Raw genomic sequence first — 19976 nt, forward strand, 5'->3', positions numbered from 1 at the left:
GATGCAGATCGCTACGCAAGCACACGACAGTGTGGGACACCCTCACCTAGGGAGAGAAAATGTTTTGTTGACACTGAAACACAAATACTGGTGGCCGAACATGAGGAAAACAGTTAAGACAGTTCTAAGCAACTGTAAACCATGTCGGTTGGTAAACAGTCCTAATCATCAGACCCCACCATTTATTATTAATGCAATACCGAACAAACCGTTTGATTTAATATATTTGGACCATATTGGACTTTTGCCAGCATCACATTCCTACAAACATGTTTTGGTTTGTGTTGATGCTTGTACAAGGTTTACGTGGTTATACCCCATTCGTAGTACGACATCTAGCTCTACGCTTAATTGTCTCAACACCTTAGTAAGTGTGGCTAAGCCCAAGGCCTTTCATTCCGATGGTGGACCTGCTTTCACAGCAGCAGAAACCAAGGAGTGGGCCGCAATATTAGGTATTGATTGGGCCTTCAGCTCACCGTGGCACTCGGAAAGCACTGGAATTGCTGAGCGTAAAAATTACGAGGTAAAACGACTTTTAACCAAAATGCTATCTAATCGTCCTACACAGTGGTATCCACTCTTAGTTACGGTTCAAATTGGCCTAAATAATATTCCTAACACAGTAACTGGTAAAACACCACATGAACTGTTATATGGTACTCCTATCAATACACAGTTTACTAATGATTCTATTTCTGTCCCAGGGAGACTTGAACAAATATTAATTTTACAGGAATTGAGGGATTCTTTTTCCCATACAGCCCACACACCACGTAATCCTACAGCTTGGACGCCGCAGATTGGACATTCGGTCCAGGAGAGGGTTGCTAAGGTAAAGCCTTTGCGGCCTAAGTGGAAGAAACCTACCACGATACTGAAAAAGATAAATGAAAGAACCTTTGTTATCCAAGATACTAAAGGCAAAGAAAGAAAAGTGAGTATCGATAATCTTAAGCCTACAGCTCATTGCAGTAACGACACTGTTCAAGATGGGGGAGACACCGTATCTGCGACAGACTTCGATGGAGCTGCAGCCTCTCGAAGCACAGATTGCAAGACAACAGGATGTGGAAAATAATCACGCAGGTGAGGTCCTACAAGCTGAAGCTGACTTCCCTGACAGTGACCAAAGACATATATATGTGTTACCTGCCATACCGGATCAACGCAATATTTACCGGAAGGCCTATCAAACAATGGCTAAGGTGATCACAAAGAAAAGACTGTTAAAGACTATTTTGTGTCTCTCAATCTGTTTTGCTTTTCTAGCAATATCGGCCAGCGTTATTTTCAGGTTACAATGGCATTTTGTGACTCAGCAAGAAGGCGAGATCATCAACTGGAAACGTACAGCAGCACACGGTATTACCACACCAGACTCCGGAATCGTGAAAAGAGGACTACACTACGATTTGAAACCGGTGGAGATACAGTCGGTGGGTATACCTCAAGGTGTGTATTGGAAGCCGTTTCCTAAACCTATCATCCAGAAACGAAAGACTTTGGGGATTTCACAGGTTGTGCTGTTTGATTCTACTGTGCTAGCTAAAGAAGCTGGTATAACTACGCCAGAAGGAAGGAAGCTGGTGACACAACATCTGAATGCACAGATGCAACAGCTGCAATCTACAAGCCTGAAATATGATTTACCCCTTCATGACCATTGGAAGCAGCAAAGCTACCGTGAACAACGTTGTCATGCTGAATTTGGACATTGCTATTTCATTGACTTTCAAGGAACACGTAAATGGCCAACGAAGGAGCTGAAAGCTGATCATTGCCCTCGGCCTGGTGTGACCATGGACAATATAAGGTATAAGCAATACCCTATTTTCTATCTGAATACAGGTCAAATCACTCAGAACGGATTCGTTCCCAACGGACAGACTGATCCAAGAGTGGCATTCTGGGAAGGTGCTGAAGAAGAAGAGTCCAGAATACCTGGAGGGGTAAGACCTTATACTTCTGCTGTTTTTTGCACTGACAGTATTTACTCAGAATGGTGGAACTCATCAATAACCGCTGAGGACCTGTTACACAAACTTCAAGATGTGATGGAAGATGCTAAAACTGGACAGCTAAAGACAGCAGCACTTCCGAAAGAATGGAATACAAAAGGTGATGGTATGTTGTTTCGTGAACCTACAGCATGGGACACTTGCACTCAACCACGTTTTGCTACATTTACCAATACTACATACTACAGCCATTCATGTAAAGGTTTCAAGAATGCGTGTGGTATCACATTGGAGAAATTGATCAATGAAGGAATCTGTGATAAGGACACTACAGTATTCAAATACGGTTGTAAACCGTGTTCTTTTTATTACAATCTCACGCAAGGCTATTTTAACTGGCAACCGAAAATGATTGATCAAGGATTTTTACATTTTTCTGGGTTACGAGGTTTTTGGTGTGTGGAGCGAATAGTGATTATGAAACCTAATTACAAAGTCTACTCCCTGTTCCAGAAATGTCTCAATGATAGTTTGCATATGAATGTTGACACGGTAATCAGGGCGATGAGCGATTTGATGAATGTTCAAATAGCTCCAGATGATAAACCCTGTGATTATGATACGTGCACCACACGTAATATTGTTAACATGCCCTACTCAGAGGCAATGTGGGGTACGAATGCAACGATTAATACCATAGTGTATTATGAAAATGACACAGAGTTCATGAATGAATGTAAAGTTTCAAGTAAAACATCTACAAGAAAATTGCTTACTAACGATGATATTCTTATAACCACAGGACACCTGCTGAGTGATTCTGTTTCTGTTATAAGTCAAATCTCTGACTCAAATGATGAAGAATTAAGGAGAGGTATTTTGGTGTTAAGAGATCACATGATAAAATTTGCTTCCTACACAATTTCAGACATAACAGTGTTATCTGAAGAAATTAAAGCTTTGGTTATTCTTAATCACATTACTTCTATCAGGTTAACATTGCAAAGTAAAAAGGTTGACATATGACTTTTAAATCTCACTTTGATCACACAGACTCTCAATTTAAGTCCGAAAGAATCTGAGATCCTGGCATATGTTTCACAAACCACAGTTTATGACATACGAGAAAGAAACCACAGACGGGTTCATAACCCTGATGACTCTTTATGGGAAGTTTTTTTATACTATGAATTATTTATTCCAGGAGATGTGTATACAACAAATTGGGAACTGCTTAATTTTGGACACATAACACACACAGGTTCTTATTTCGCAAGGGTGCAGGTTGCTCAACCATTTCAGTACATGTCTGTGAAATGTGGTCGTGAATTTTTCATCAGCACTATAAGATGTGTTGATAGAGGTTATTTGATTTGTGATGACATTATACAGCACATGCCTTGCAATAATCAAATGCAAGGTAGCAACTGCCCGATAACTGTAATGCCTATTCAAACCCCTTTTACATTAATTCACAGCCTACATAATGGGAGTTACATAGTGTTATCTACAGAAGAGGATTGCGATATTCCTCCTTTTCAGGCATCACTTGTCACGGTTAATGGGAGTATACAGTGTTATGGTACTAGCTTATTCCACCTCTGTTACATCAGACATTCACATCTGGAGTACATTTCCAGGTACCAGCTATCACACTGATCCTTCCTCACATGACAGCCTATTTGGCACATTTAAAGAAAATGAAGGTTACTATAGGGTTCACACATGATATAGTACATACCCTTTTACAGAAAGTTCACAGTGAATTACTACGTGTTGATTTGCACCCAGGTGATTTTCCCCAGTGGTTAACTACACTAGGTGAATCATTGAAAACTTCTTGGCCAATGACAGGTAATTTTTTGACAAAAATAGGCACTAGCCTACAATCTACTGGTAAAAGTATTTTTAGTGGACTAGCAAATGCGTTTGGAATCCTAGGTTATTTAAAACCACTATTGTTTTTTATTTTAGGGATAATAATCCTTGTTATTTTGCTTCGTATTTTCTCATTTCTTCCGAAGATGAAGATGAAGAGGCGTTCAGCTTAATCACATTTTGCTTTCTAGCATATATTCTTATATTTTTACCTAGATACTAATATACTGTTTTAAGCACACAGGTCAAATCTAACCTGCTGCAGTATGCTTTGTTGCAAGGACACAGACGAAAAGAAAGATACTTCACAAATCTTGCGTCTACCACGTTCCTATCAAACTTCCATGAGGATGTACTTAGATGAACTGGTTTTGCCACATCGGAAACCCCGCAAAGTGCATGCAGTTCACGATACGATGAGAGACTTTATGTATCAGGACTCTCTTGCTTCCTCTGGACCGTTTTCAGTTTTAACACCTAATGGGACATTGCTACCGCGTAGCTTGCTAATGTTATGTAATTTTTGGCAAGTGAAATCTTTGCTATCTCTTGGTGATCAACCCAACTTCAAGTGTAGAGACATTCACCGTCAAATATTTCAAATGTCTTTTTATACAATTGTAGAAGGTCATATCAGCATTGTTAGCCACGGGTCATATAATTGTACCACTTTGCTTTCATGTTCAGGTAATAAACATCAACATTGTTTTGGGGCCCGTTGGAATACTACGCTCTTGAGTGTGTATGAAAGTCAACATCAACCCGCTTTACAATTGGGTGATTTTTACAAATTGATACCTTCCCATCGTGGAATAACTAGTGCACATATGCGCAGTTGTGGGTGTTTTGGCGATCAGTCACATACTCCTGTGAGTTCAAGCTCATCAACATCAGAGAGCTGTGACACTGTCTTCCAAATGTACACATAATGAATATTTTCTGCTTTGATAGTTTTTCTGCATTTGCAAAAATATGATAATTGTGTGTAGGAGAGGGTGTTATGGATTACAGGTATTTTCTGGCATATAACGCATAATGAATACAGGTCACAGGTACATATATACATAGTATCATTGTAAGGCCTAGTATAGCTTAGAGTATACTGTTAAAATCCTGGTTTTCTTGTCTTAGAAATAATAGCTTGTTTTGCTCAGAAGTGGCAGGATATTGGGACAGGTTACATAGACATAAAAGGGGAACTAACACCGGTAAACACGCCGTGGTTTGAACGGTAACTTATGAAATATCATACGTCACTAACTGTAATTTCTGGTTGTAAACATCATACGTCACAAACCACAGAGTATGGACACATGACACGTGACACACGTACGCAGTAAACAATGCACTCTATAATAGGTTTGCCCGACTCCATGTGAGAGAGAGAGAACCGAACTTAGGTGTGAAGTCACACAGATGAGACTGGGACTGGCTGACCTATCGTAATATCTTTTGGTTTGTGAGTATTGACAATGCATATCTAGTTATAATCTCTGCATAGTTAGGAATGGATTGGTAACATACTGTAACTGCTAGCCATTAGCTTATAAGAAGCTTGTTCTGATATTTCTGATATTTCTGAATATTGTTGTGATACAATAAATGATAAACCTTTTCTTATACAAACTCTGAGTACCCTTTCTTTATAATAATCTCACGATACCCTCCATATCATAATATGTGAGAGTGTGGCCGAGACTTTTTCAAGTGCAACATTTTGGTTTGTGTTCTCTGCTTAGTGCAGGATATAACTCACCATAAGGCGACACTTGATAAAGGAAGGTAGGTGATTGAACCCAGATTACCGCCCCCCACCCGGCATCCTAGTCAGATCTCCGTCCCCCGCCCGGCATTCACCTGCAACTCACCTGCAATCCCTGCCCCCCGCCCGGGAGGGCAGCCAGCATCCGCAAACGGGATCCTCCGCTCTCCGCATCCGGCATCCTTATCCTATAGCACTAAAAACCGGGACCGCAGCAAAAAACGGGACATTTTGCTAATTAATTGGAAACCGGGACAGCGCAAGAAAAACCAGGACTATCCCAGCTAACCCGGGACGTCTGGTCATCCTAACAATACTAAAATGAAACTCCAAGTGGTAAGTATATTACTTTTAATGCGTAGGGAAGTTATGAGTGAATATTTGAATTATACGTCAGTTACAATTTGACAATACTTAATTAAATCAGCGGTTGACATAACACTTGTATACATTTGCACTGTATTTCGTGTTATCAATAACTTGTGTAGTTGTGAACACTTTCATTTAAAATTATTAAGGTAGCGTCAAGCAATCTTATAAGAATAGATCTGTACTGCATATGCGTCACATAAAACGGGTAAATCCCAATAAACACTAGTTCACGAGACAGCATTGCACATTCATGACGTGGGGCCTACAAATGCAAGCGTGCCTAGGGCCTATGAAGAACTTAAAATGGCCCTGCCGTTGGATCAAGATTTCCGATGGAACCCAAAGGGAATTTAAATAGAATTTAAATTCAATTGAAACTTTTTTTACGTAAAAAATTAGCATCCCCCATCTTCTTCCTCACTGTCCACCATTACAGCATTAAAATCTTTATTCCCGTGCTGAATTATATTTTCTGTCCTCATAATAGGCCATGCTATCTTCTGTTTTTCATATTTTTCACTCCACAGCTCTTTTATTAAGCATCAATTTGGGGTTAGTTGCTCCGGTGAGTGGGTGCAGTGTCTTGGTCTTGACTAGAGATTGGCGAACCTGTCCGATCCGGGGCATTTCCTGGACTTTTCAGACCAAATCCGATACGCGCTCTGAATTCCGAAGTCGGATTTCAGCAAATTTAGCCCACGCAGATTCTTTCAAATCCCTCCATGGGGCTCAGATTCTCGGATTTTAAAGAATCCGACGTTGAATTTAACGTACAATCCGGCTGACGGAATGTGTTTATATCGAATCTGACGGCAGATTTTTTCGGTATTCGGATTTAGTTTGCAGGTTCGGATTCTGAATCCCTTGGGTGTATTTTGAGTAATAGGAAAAAGAAACGAATCAGCCTTTTTGCGACTGACCCATTGAAGAATTCCACGTCTCAAAGGAACTGGTCAATCTGCGTAGGATTCGGATTAAGGCGGATAATTCGCTTGATGCTGAGGGAAGATGTAGGAGGAGCCCATCATTGGAAGAAGGGGTCATGAGAGGCATTGCGTCAGAGGAAGGGATGAACCTGGGCATTGAAACAGAGGAGAGGACCCTCTAGGAACAATGCTTGATGGAGGTGGAAACACATGATGTTCTCCTACGACTGCAGGCAACTCAGACACTAAAAGGCTGCCCAACAACTCCACCGATCCAGCGCAAAACGCCAAATGAAGAAGACAATTTTAGGCTACTTGAAATTTCAACGTGAAGGTGGCTAACCCAACAACCTCCTTCACAAAATGTAAAACCAGTGGTTCGTAAAGATCCAATTTCAAACCCGCCATGCTCCACAACAGCCACATATTTGGTCCTGTTCTACAACTATCAGGTAGGAGAATCTTCATGTGCAAGAACAAAAACAAGGGTTGCACCCCCCAGGTCATGTGTATATATAGCCTTAATTGCTATGGTCCCTGGCAGAGATGTCAACCATCAATGATCACAATCAGTGAGACTTGGGGCACCTAAACCATTAATTATACTTCAATAGATAAAATATTAGAACCCCTCTTTGGGATTACAAGGGCCTTAACGGGTTAACTGTGCGGGCCCACACAGAGTAATGCCCCTCCCACATCACACGGTGCAGGGTGAGTAGGCAGAATCGTGTCCCCACCTTTTTCTGCCCAGTGATAATGACATCATGGATATATACAGAGGGAATAGGCTTCTAGAACAGTGGTTCCCAATCTGTGCGCCACGGCGCCCTGATGCTCCGTGGCTTGCCTAGAGGGGCGCTGAGATTATCCCTCCCCACAATGCAGTGCGTGCTCCGCGGGAAACCAAAATGGCGAAGGGCTGCAACCGAACCGGGCCGTTTGCGCGCTCCATGTAAGGTTTTGGAGCCCCCTCTCGCTCTCTCACTGGCTGCGGGCAGCGATAGCAACAGTAAGAGTAGTTCCCGGCGCTGTCTCCCGGGGGGGGGGCGGTTAATTTGCTTTATGAGGCGCTCCGCACCACTGCAGTGACCGAATGAGGTGAGTGCAGTGCTGCCGGTGCCAGGGAGCTATTACCGGGGCTTCCCTCACCGGCAGCTCGTGTTTCATATCTCTACCACCTGTCACTTGTCTGCCTGTGTGTACATAGGGGGGAGGGGCGCGGGCTGTGTCCCAGTGCTCAGCTTACACTAAGGGGATATTAATTAAGGGGAGCACAAAGGGAATATTAAGGGGAGCACAAAGGGAATATTAAGGGGTGCACAAAGGGGAATATTAACGGGTGCACAAAGGGGAATATTAAGGGGAGCACAAAGGGAATATTAAGGGGAGCACAAAGGGAATATTAAGGGGTGCACAAAGGGGAATATTAAGGGGAGCACACAGGGGAATATTAAGGGGAGCACACATGACGAAGCGCTGTTCTATAGCGTGAAACGCGTTGAGGAGGAGAATGTGGTGTAGTCTAGAGTGTGATGTTCCAATAAAGTTTTTTCAACCTACCCGGAAGTAGCCTGGATGTTTGTCACTCGCAGTGGCGCCGGATCTTCTTTCTTTCTGTTCAACTTCAACTTCTCTGAAGGCTGCACGCAGGATAACGGAGGACAGAGGAGAGCAGGACCCAGATCGGAGAGCATCTAGGTAAGGGAATTCCCTCCCAGTCCTGATCAACTTAGAGGTCCATATTTGCACCCTCCATTCCGTTCCCAAGTGACTACACTATACACTGACACCTATGGGTGCTGGGACTATTTACCAGAGCGCAGGACCGTTTCCTTGTTTACGAATATTAATTAAGGGGAGCACAAAGGGGAATATTAATTAAGGGGAGCACAAAGGGGATATTAATTAAAGGAAGTACAAAGGGGCATATTAATTAAGGGGAGCCCAAAGGGGATATTAATTAAAGGAAGTACAAAGGGAATATTAATTAAGGGAGCACAAACGGACCGGAGTTACCAGAGGGCCTGAGCTGGCCTTCAATAAAAGATGAATATCCGCTGTTAAGTGGTAAAGCTCAGCAAATCTTAATTCCATTTGCAACATCATATTTGTGCAAAGCTGGGTTTTCGGCAGTCGCTGTGATAAAAAGCAAATACTGTGCGAAAATCAACGTGGAACAGGAAATGAGGGTGGCTGTATCCAGTCTGATTCCGAGATTTGAAAAGATGTGTAGTGAAAAACAGGCTCATCCGTCTCACTAATTATTTCCATCAATACATTGTTTTTGTGGTTTTTACATTCGCGTTTAATTTTTTTCACTAACCGGAACCGCACCAAGCCACCAACTGCGCACTGCAACTGTTAGGTATGTATATACAACTTTGTTTTCACTTTGGGCGCCGTGGAAAAATCCTTGAACCGAAAAAGTTTGGGAACCACTGTTCTAGAAGATTAGATCCCCGGAGGAGCTGAAAGAGGGTAGATCTCACTGTGAATAGTGTATATAGGTTCATATATATATATATATGCATATATATATATAGCCATGCATAATAATTTTTATATTGCTTTCCTCTCTGTTGGCAGTAAGTCCTGGTAAGAACAGGTATGCCAGCAGTAGTTATGGAGGTTTTCCCTCATCCAATGGTGAGGTGCCCTATGTATGGAGGGGAGTGGCTGTATGCTCTGAGTCCCTGGATAGTGACATCAGGGATGCGACTGCCTCCTGAAGTATATAAGGCACAACACAGTTAGTTACAGTGTTGTTCTAGCAGTGTTCCAGCAGCTGTGGAAAGCTGTTAGGAAGTTGTATGACCTGCATAAGGGATTGTAGGAACACTTTGTGACCCTAAGTGAAGTAACTAGAGGTCCAGGTTGACCAATCAGCCTGTCTAAGCCACTCTGTGTCCAGGGACCTGGCACAGAGAGGGTCTCCCTAGGAGAAGGGGGAACCCCACTTCAATTCAGGAGGGCGTACCTGGCGAAGGGACAGCACGCAGGGATGTGCGGCTAGAGCCGGCAGCTGCATGTGGCAGTCTGCTACATCACCGTCTACAATAAAGATGACCTTGTTGGAGCGCATGCGCGAGGTCGGACAGCATGGCAGCATAGCTCTGTTGCTCCGTGCCCCGCTCTGACAGTTTTCAGTAAAAAACGGAATAAACTTTATAGATTCAGCTATATTTACATCCAATGACGAGCACTAACCCAAAGATGTCAAAAAAAGCAGCAAAGACCCCAGCAAGAAGGGTCTCCCCGAGTATTTTGGAGAAGGGAGAGCCCGCAGAACCCAGACAGCAATGGCCCCCTCCTCCCGCACGGGCTCTGAATCAGAAGGGGAAGGAGAGCCGAGCGACCAAGGGCTCCTGCCGGTTCGACGCTGCGATATAGAGCGGCTATATAATGACCTAAAGGGGGTCCTACAGGCAGGGATCCGTGCATTAACCAAAGAGGTGGGAGGCCTGGGGACCCAGATCCAAGACCTGGAGGTGCGGGTGGACGCGAATGCTAAGGCGACACAGAAAAACACACAGAAAATGGGGGATCTACAGGCCCAGATAAATGAGCTCCGTGAGCGGCAGGAGGACGCCAAAAACAGAGACCGCTGCAACAATGTACGCCTCCGGGGGATCCCTGAATCTATTGGGGACTGCGAGGACTTTGTGGGAAGATGGCTACAACACATATGCCCGGAGTCTTCCGCAGACCTGCTACATATGGACCGGTGCCATCGGGCGCTTAGATCCAAGCCACAACCCTCGGACCCCCCGAGGGATATAATAGTGCGCCTACACTACTATCGCACAAGGGAAGAGGTGCTGAAGTGCTCCCGCAACACCCCTTTCATGGACTTTGAGGGAGCTAAAATCATGGTATTCCAGGATCTCTCCCCTATCACCCTGGCCCGCCGAAGAGACCTATGGCCTATCACAAGAGCCCTGAGGGAAAAAGCGGTCCGTTACCGGTGGACCTTTCCCTTTGGCCTCATGGTCCTACGTAATGGCTGCCCTATACAGCTAAAATCCCCTGAAGAGGGACCGAGGTTCCTACAGAAACTAGGCCTGAGCATGGGGCCCGGCACCACGACCGGGGAGGTGGAGGATCCCGCCCCGGGTCCCTCGTGGACCACGGTGGGGAGTGCGGCCAGAGGAGGGGCTGCCCAAGACTAGAGCCTCACTATATCTAGCCAGGTTGGCAGAAGGACTCAGACCTCTAAAGTTACACAATTCAATTAAAGTTTAAGCTACCAGAGCTGCACGGCCCCATCAATGACTTTGTAGAAGAACCCCCTACACCGACTTCCCCCCCGAGCCTACGGACTTCCACTAAGAACCATCCCGGCCGATATCCACACGATCGGCAGGCCTGCAATGGGAAAATTCACTTACCTCGTGGTCCCCGCATGGCGGCCAAGATGGGGTCGAGGAAGCCCCCAGCGTGACCCGCAGAACGCGGAAGGGAGGTAGGCGGGAAGGGCTCACCAGGCGGGAAATCTATCCAGATGAAGGGGGCGGCAGCAGCAGCAGACACGTCTTCTCCTGGGGACGGCCTACTCCAAAATGGCGGCCAGGGGAAAGACGTCAGCGGAAGGGGCGGACCTAGAGGCGGCCATCTTGGGAGTGGCGGAAGCAGGACAGACATCCACCGGCGAGGCACAGGAAGGAAGTTGCGGGGCCGGCGGGCTCCCCGCACAGCCGGCAGACCCAGCGGTGACACCCCCATTGGCACGGAGCAGAGAGGGTGACACGAGCATCCCAAGGAACCACAGCTCGTAGATCCAGGAACCAACGACCCAGGACAATAATAAAGAGGACGAGAGCTCCCGGGGGCGGTGGGAGGAGAGGGATAGCATTTTGAAAAGAGAAAGGAGGGGGGAGCGAGAGATAAGGTTAGCGGGAGGACACGGACAGGGCAAGAGAGAGTACAGGAAGGGCAAGGAAGGTGAGACGCAAGAAAGGAAGGGGGACGCGAACATATAGGTAGTGAGGGAGAGAGGGGAGAGGAGGGGGAGATAGATGGAGGAGAGAGGTAAGCAAGTTTGGAAAGGAGGGTAGGTAGAGAGAAAGGAGCGTGAAAGTAAGTAAAGGGAGACAGCAAGTGAAGATGACAAGGAGGCAGAGACGACAAGGTGGCGAGGTTAGCAGAGGCAGAAGGTAAGTGAAGGCAGGTAAAAAGGTAGGTTAGAAGTCACGAGTTGACACTAGAGGGGAAAAGCAAGTTAAGAGAGGAAAGTAGGTAGGGAAGAAGGAGGTACGAGGCTAGTAGCGGGGTGGTACACGATGGGGGGGGGGGAAGTGGATAGAGCGTAGGGGGCTTAGACGCAGGCAATAGAAGGTAGGGAGGCAAGCAGTGGAGGTAGTTGTGGTAGAAGGGAATAGGAGGTGGACTGAGAAGGCAGCCAGGCCACGTAAAGGAGTTAATTATCATAGACGGGGTTAGGAGTCGGAGGGACGAGTGGTTCCATAGGGTAAAGCATATAAGAGAGGGGGGCAAATAAATAAATAAAGATACGCACAAGGGACGGTATCCACATACCCTCTCCCCCAAGGGAGCCCGGCTCAGAGGACATAGGGGCAGCAAGCCGGCCCTTCCAATTATTGGCATATGGGGGGGACCACGAGGCATAGGAGGGCCCAGGGCCGTGGGAGAGAGAAGTGCCCATGGCAGGGCATAAATGAAGGTTTAGCTCATAGAGGCCCCCGCATTCTGAAGAGACAGCATGTCCCGAGCACGGGGGTATAAGAGAGGGAGTAGGGGGTCAGTGCAGCTTAAAGTTAAAGTTGAAGTTTTCCGTTATTGTATAAGGACTATTTTCAGAGCGGGGACGGGCGGTGGAGTTCGAGCCCGCCCTGATCCCCGCATGATCTCCATGTCGGGACCTACCTGGACAACATCCAAGGTCCCCGGAAAAGCCCCCTGGGAGGGTCGGGCGGCATGGGAGGGGGGGGGGGGCGCCAAGAGGGAGTGCGTCAGTTCTCCCCAGCCGTTTGCCCAGGGGCTAGGATCACAAGACCGCGGTACTGGTACCAAGGTCAAGTGACCACTGTTCTAAAAATTGTTTTTATGTTTGTCTACATGTCACCCTCCCCCCCCCTACTTGTGTCAATCCCCCTTTGCCGCTGGCTACAGACCCTACAGATCCGGAGGAGGAACGGAGAGAGGTCGGACGATGTCAGACACCATTGGTGAGAGGAGTCCAACCGGGACACAGTGGGATAAGCAGAGTAACCACACCAAGCAGTCCAGAACAGCTGTTACGCAGATTGTCCACGATATACCGCCCAGATGAGTAGTGATATTATTATGATTTCACATAATGTGAAGGGGTACAACAGTCCCACTAAACGAAGAATTGCCTTTAGGGAATATAATCGTAGGAAGGCCGACATTATTTTCCTACAGGAAACTCATTTTTCCCGCCTAAACCACCCAAAAGTTCTAGATAAGAGCTATAGAACATTTTATCTAGCATCTGCGGATGTCAAAAAACGAGGCGTGGCAATAATCACACATAACAGGCTCGCCCTGACCATAGACAAACAACACTCTGACCTACAAGGTAGATTCCTAATCTTGACGGGCACAATACAAAACCAACAGGTAACTTTAGCGTCAGTGTATGCCCCTTGTGAGCAAAACCCCGCTTTTTTCGAACAATTTTTTGCCAAACTACATAAAATAGCTAAGGGAAGTATCTTCCTTGCGGGTGACCTAAATCGCACAATGGACCCTGACCTGGACAGATGCACCCAAATTAACACAGCCCATAGACAGGACCTATTAACCATACACAATGGCCTCCAGGATTGTCAGTTGACAGATGTGTGGAGAGAACAACACCCAGTGGCCCGAGAATACACTTTCTACTCACACCCCCATGACAGATACAGCCGAATAGACTACTTCCTAGTGTCAAACAGAGTGGTCCCAGTGGTGGGCCATACAGAGATCCATGAGATCTCGTGGTCCGACCACGCGCCTATAGAGCTGAGGTGCACGATAGTAGGCCTAGACAGACCCGGAGCAAACTGGAAGCTTAACGAGCTTCTTCTCAAGGCCCCCGCTACCGAAAGGGCGATACGGGACCGGATAAAGGACTTCTTTAGAGAAAATAAGGGAAGCGTGCAGTCGCAGGCCACGCTCTGGGAAGCCCATAAGGCTACTCTCAGGGGATTCCTCATGAACATAGCTGGTAAGCGGAAACGAGAGAAAGCATCTAAAATAAAAGAGCTACAGGCGAAACTAACACTCCTCACTGCACAGCATTCCGCGGACAAAAACCAGAACACGTGGCAAAAATTGATAGATACTAAGGCGGCCCTTAATTTAGTGTTATCATCCCAGGCCGAGAAGGAGTTAGCTTGGTCCAAACGCAGATTTTACGAAAAAGCCAACAAGCCAGATACCTTACTAGCCAACAAGCTCCGAAACAAGCTTCCAAATTTCCGCATAGCGGCAATTAGAACACAGCAGGGTGACCTTACCTCCGATCCGAGACAGATAGTGGAAGCATTTCGGAAATATTATGCTACACTATATGATGGAGATAAGGTTACCCACAATCAAAAAACTTCAGCTACCTTAACGAGGTTTCTGTCGGAGGCGCAGCTCCCGACCCTGGGCAGGGCTGAGAAAGAGGCCCTAAAGGGTGATTTCACCCTGGAAGAGATAACAGAGGTAATTAAGTCCCTCAAACCAGCCAAGGCCCCAGGCCCTGATGGCTACTCTAATTTGTATTACAAAAAATTCTGTAAGACCCTAGCCCCTCATCTTCTGAAGTTATTTAACGGGATCCTGGAGGGGGAGCCCTTCCCGACCCAGATGCTCCAGGCGTCTATCTCAGTGATCCACAAACCCAGTAAGGACCCGGCAGACTACAAGAGCTACCGGCCAATCTCCCTGATTAATTCGGACATTAAAATCTTTTCCAAACTATTAGCAAACAGGGTGGGTAGCGTCCTTCCGGGCATGATTCACCCGGATCAAGTAGGCTTTATTGCAGGCAGACAGGCAGCAGATAACACCAGACGGATAATAGATTTGATAGATTTGGCAAAAAAGAAAAACATACCGTCAATGGTGTTGAGTCTGGATGCCGAGAAGGCATTCGATCGTATCGATTGGTCCTACCTACGAGAGACGCTGGGGGTTTTTGGGTTTGGGGGCCGCCTTCTAGAGGCAATAATGGCCCTATACTCAGGACCCACAGCGAGAGTAAGACACCAGGGCTTCCCTTCGGAACTATTTAATATATGGAGCGGGACCCGCCAGGGTTGCCCGCTGTCCCCATTACTTTTTGCCCTCTGTATTGAACCCCTCGCAGCCCACATCAGGTTATGCCCCAATATAACAGGAATTCAAACGGGGGGACAGCATCACAAAGCTGCGCTGTATGCAGACGACGTGATCCTAACTATCTCTAAACCGCTGACAGCCCTGCCCAATGTCTTTGAGATCCTGGGCACCTTTAGCATGGTCTCAGGGTTAAAAATTAACCAGGCCAAGTCAGAGGCGCTCAATATCAATCTGCCAAAACCAATTGAAAAACTATTAGAACTAAACTTTAATTTTAAGTGGCAATCCTCCGCAATCAAATATCTAGGGGTATATATCACCAGGGATTACAATACCTTATATAAGGCAAATTTCCCCAAGATGATGAAGAAGCTAAAGGAGGATCTCAGGGTTTGGGCGGGTTATGGGATATCATGGTTCGGCAGGATTAATAGCGTAAAGATGAACTTACTGCCCAAGCTACTATATCTGTTTCAGACCCTACCAATACCGTTAGTTAAATCAGAGATCCAAGCCCTTCAAGCTCACATCATTCAATTTATTTGGAATAAAAAACGCCTACGAATTGCAAAAAGCCTACTGCCAAAACCAGTGGTAAAAGGAGGATTATCGGTACCTTGCCTGATTGCGTATTATAAAGCGGCACAATTAAGCCAAATTATTCAATGGCACGCGGACCCCACAAACAGAAGATGGACAGAGCTGGAAAGGGAATGTTGCGCGCCAGTGACACTCCACGATCTGATCTGGCTACCAAAACAATGCAAAAAAGGCATTGGGACGCCGCTCTGCGCAATAGCGAACTCCTTGGCGGTTTGGGAGACATCCAAATTGAAAGCTAACCTAACGTCACCACAAACACTAATGACCCCCCTATGGGGCAATCCGGATTTTGCTCCGGGGCTGGTAGGCGATAAATTTATAAGATGGACGCAAGCAGGGTACAATCGATTAAAGGACCTGGAGGGTACAAGATCTATCAAGACGTTCGATATGCTGAGGGACGAATCAAAATTACCAAATGTAGAGTTATTTAGATTCCTCCAGGTCAGGGCATTCTATAACAAATTCCCCGTTCGTCCCGCACGAACTAATTTTGAACAGCTGTGTTCAAATCCAACGGACACAAGGGGACTGACTTCTCGAATGTACAGGGAGGTAGTCTGTCCGGCTCAAGTAGACAGCCCCCGCCTACGATACATGCGACAGTGGGAGACACAGCTAGGGGATACTTTAGAGGACGAAGAATGGGACTACATATTGCAAGCTGCCGCGAAAAGCTCAATATGTGTCACATTGAAGGAGAACGCATATAAGGTCCTTATGCGGTGGTACCATACCCCAGCTAAATTATCTAAATTTGTCAGGGGTTATTCGCCGCTCTGCCCTAAACAGTGCGGGGAATTAGCTGACCTTAAACACATGCTGTGGTCTTGCCCAAGGGTGGCCCCGATTTGGGAAAAAATTCGAGACTGGCTGCAAGGGATTCTCGATTTAGAGATCCCCCTGGACCCGTGGCTGTTCCTTTTGGGCAGGCGGCCCCAGGACATGTCTAGAACGACACACAAATTGGTCATGCACTTCGCGACCGCCACCCGATGTGAGATCGCAGCATTGTGGAAGCAGAATGTGATCCCAATTATCCCCAAAATCAGGAACAGAATTTGGCATGTTTGCCAGATGGAACAGTTGACGAGTTGGGTCAACGACTCTGGCACTAAATTTTTAAAAGTTTGGGACCCATGGCTAGAACAGACCAACATCCCTGGGTTGGACGCCGCCTCAATTTTGCACTAATAATAATAAATGCGTTCTCCTTGGATGGGATAGACTAGTCACGGACGTAGGGACACACTAGTCAGTGCCACCCAACAGTTACGCTGAGCAACAGGTTCACGAGAGAGAATACCCAGTCACTCAAGGTCGCTTAGACCCTCCTCCAAAGCTTCGCAAGATCACCCCCCCTTGCCCCCCCACCACATGTGTACCCCCCCCCCCAGTCTTGTGAGTCGAGTATGTCTTGTCTTGTTTCCCTGTATGTGGTTCGTCTAGTGCTGTTAGTGTCGACAGCTGTTCAACACAAAAATGTGGTTTGACTGTAATGTAAGCTTATGGGTGGTGAGTTTCTGTATATCTGCTTTCCACAAATACACTACCGACACACTTTATTAAAGTGTGGCCGGTACCGCAAGCCGGGAGATTTCCCGGCTTGCTAGTGGCCGCCCCTCGGCGTGCCGCGCGTCATAGACGCGTCGTCACGCGTCTTCGGGAGCCTGCGCCCCCTGCACGCGCGTCCAGGGCTCCCCGAGGGAGCCCTGGTGTCCCGCGATCGCGGGACGGCGGCAGGGGGTTCCGGGGGACCCGGCGGACCCGGCAGCGGTAGGGAGAGCGCCCCGATCGGAAGGCGCTCTTCCGCTGCTTCGGCGCGTGCCCGTCACCCTCGGGCGCGCGCCAGGCTACTGCTGCGGCCAAGAACGGGCAAATGCTCGAATAAACTTGGCCGCAGCAGTAAAAAATGAAAGTTGAAAAAAAAAAAAGATGACCTTGTTAAAGATACCCCCACTGTGTGAGTGTGAAATTACTCGCAAGTGGATGGCACCACCAAGAAGGAGTTCCTCACCAGGACCATCTCCCTGCGGAAGCATAGACCCTGATGAGGTGGAGGCGCTGCACATGATGTAAGTTGAACTCGCACCCACTACCTCAGCTACCTGTTTTGTTGAAAATCCCCTACTAACATCAAGCGGGAGACTCAGGAGTACTGTTGCCTACAGGTGCACCACCACACACACACGTAATGGGAGTTGGTTATTAAAGTACCCGGGCCAATGTGAGATTGGGCTGGGGAAAACCCGTTACATATATATAGTTACATATATATATAGATATATATATATATATATATATATATATATATATATATATATATATATATATATATAATATAGGGTAAGGATTCCCTTTAATGTTTTCTAGTTAGGGACAGCTTCCCACAGAGATGACTCCCTAATACTCTAAAGATTCACAGAGAGGCAGCCTATGCCCAGAAGGGAAACCACAAGCCATAGACCCGAAGCATAGTTGGACCAGCCCCATCGGAGGGTCAATAGCTGACTCTCACCCAGAAGGCCACAGAATGGCATTCAGTATCAGAGACTGGGATTCTGATCACAGAGCGAAAGAGTCGTACCAGGGAAGAGCCTACAGACAGCACAGGCAGATAACGGTGGTGAAACTATACACAATGTGAAGTGTGTGATATAACAGAGGCTGTATCGATGGAGATTAATAAAGATGCTGTTTGTAAGAATAAAGTTCCTGGCGCCCATCATTGCATTACCAACGCCCAACCTGCACGGATCCAGCACCCTGACAACGTAATAAACACTGAGCAAGCCAAGATAAAAGACATTTGATGTGAAATTCCTTGGAGCCGGGCAGGGAGGGTTACAATAAATACTTTTTTTTCTTTTCAGTGAGACTCTACTAGCATTTATGTGACCGCTTATGCTAAAACTCTGAGACTGACTCCAAATCAATAGGACCTACAGAAAATCAGTGAGAGGGGACATGCGACCAGTATCTTGGCGGACTTTAATGGAGTGTCACTGAGTGAAGTCAGTTCTTTTTTTTTTTTCTATTAGAACACAATTTATTTGGTCCAGAAACCCCAAATCTCAGTAGTTGGGTCTTTGAAGACTTACTTCACTGTGCTGCTGTAAACCAGAGATGTATCACGCAATTTGCATGAGTCTAACGGTCTCACACAGGTAAATCTCACGCTGCCATCTCCAAACCCACTCCATTTCTTTCTTTATTTAACATTAGGGAAATCAGACCACTGACCGTGTGACATAAGGGGGCAGGGTTTCAGTCGGCAGACGGCCAAGACAGTTCGTGCTGTCTCAGTGGAGTGTAGAGGATGGAAACCAGATTGCAAAAAGTTAAGCAGGGAGTTGGAGGATAGAAAATGAGTCAGGTGGTTGTATACATGTCACGCAAGTTGCTTGGAGGCAAAGGTGAGAAGAGAGATAGGGTGGTAGTTAGAGGGGGAGGCTGAGTCAAGTGAAGGTTTATTTAGAATAGGTGTGATGAGTGCGTGTTTGAAAGGTAATGGAATGCGCCAGAGGTGAGAGAGGTTAAAAAGGTGAGTTAGGGTGGGGCTTAGTGTGCCAGAGAGGGTGCGGAGGAGATGTGAGGGGAAAGGATCAAGGGGGTAGGTTGGTTTTATATTGTGTTGGAGTACAGTGTGGTCTGGTTATATACTGGTTATATACTCTGTGTCTCTGTATAGTGCCATCAGGTTATAGATTCGGTGTCAGTGCCTAGTGCGATCTGGTTATATACTCTGTGTCTGCGTATAGTGCCATCAGGTTATATACTCTGTGCCAGTGCCTAGTACGGTCAGATTATATATTCTGTGCCAGTGTATAACCTGACTATACTATACACTGACACAGAGTATAAAGTCTTTTTTACTTTAGGTGTGTGCTGCCACAGCTCCTCTGCCGGCTGCTCCGCTGATCATTTCCCGCCAAAGGTAGGCATGGGAGAGAAAGAGCTGAAGCAGAGAGAGACAGCTGAAGCAGAGAGAGACAGCTGAATCAGAGAGAGACAGCTGAAGCAGAAAGAGAGAGACAGCTGAAGCAGAGAGAGAGACAGCTGAAGCAGAGAGAGAGAAACAGCTGAAGCAGATGGAGAGAGACAGCTGAAGCAGAGAGAGAGACAGCTGAAGCAGAGAGAGAGAGAGAGAGCTGAAGCAGAGAGAGAGAGCAGAAG

The sequence above is a fragment of the Ascaphus truei genome, chromosome 3 (genome assembly GCF_040206685.1).
Source record: "Ascaphus truei isolate aAscTru1 chromosome 3, aAscTru1.hap1, whole genome shotgun sequence".
Taxonomy (NCBI): Eukaryota; Metazoa; Chordata; class Amphibia; order Anura; family Ascaphidae; genus Ascaphus; species Ascaphus truei.